This window comes from Mastomys coucha, unplaced genomic scaffold (genome assembly GCF_008632895.1).
Source record: "Mastomys coucha isolate ucsf_1 unplaced genomic scaffold, UCSF_Mcou_1 pScaffold13, whole genome shotgun sequence".
Taxonomy (NCBI): Eukaryota; Metazoa; Chordata; class Mammalia; order Rodentia; family Muridae; genus Mastomys; species Mastomys coucha.
The window spans coordinates 43,293,481-43,294,003 of record NW_022196895.1 but is presented as its reverse complement, the minus strand read 5'-3'; the positions used below and the strand labels follow the sequence as shown (position 1 = coordinate 43,294,003).

General features: G+C 66.9%; 1 protein-coding gene across 3 annotated transcripts in view; it reads left to right on the top strand.

The window, feature by feature from the left end:
- The first annotated feature begins 379 nt into the window (after positions 1 to 379).
- Positions 380 to 523, top strand: part of Sema6a (semaphorin 6A) — a 121,767-nt gene continuing 121,623 nt past the window's right edge. For all 3 annotated transcript variants that reach the window (XM_031365651.1, XM_031365649.1, XM_031365650.1), the window contains exon 1: positions 380 to 523. This exon is cut by the window's right edge and continues 494 nt beyond it. The gene's annotated coding sequence lies outside the window, so the exon portion shown is untranslated.

The following is a 523-nucleotide window of genomic DNA, read 5'->3' as shown; positions in this document are numbered from 1 at the left end:
ACTCAGTCCAAAGCTCCACCTGCAGCCGCACGGCAGCAGGTCTCCTCTGCCTTTGGCTTGCTCACACTCTCTGCCTCCCTCTCCCTCCCTTACGCGCGCGCACACACACACACACACACACACACACACACACACGCACACGCACACGCACACGCACACGCACACACACACAAACACACACACACACACACACACACACAGTACACAGCTCTCCTTCGGGTCGGAGGAGACGCCAGCCCGGGGAGGCGGGGTTGCTGGAGGAGAGTCCGCTCTGCGCAATCCAGTCCGGGACTTGGCTCCGCCCGGAGCGTCGGCCTCTCCAGTGACACAGGAGTAGTGAGCCGCACGGGGTGAGGCTGCCGCCAACTCCGCTCCCCTCGCACTCGGCTGCCTAGGCGCTCGGGACGCAGCACGGGCGCTTTTCCGCGGTGCCGACTGCCCGAGATGCCCGCCTAGGAGCGTGCGGCCGCGGCCAGCGTCGCCACACCCGGGACCCTGCACTCGGGGTTGCAGAGCGGGCCAG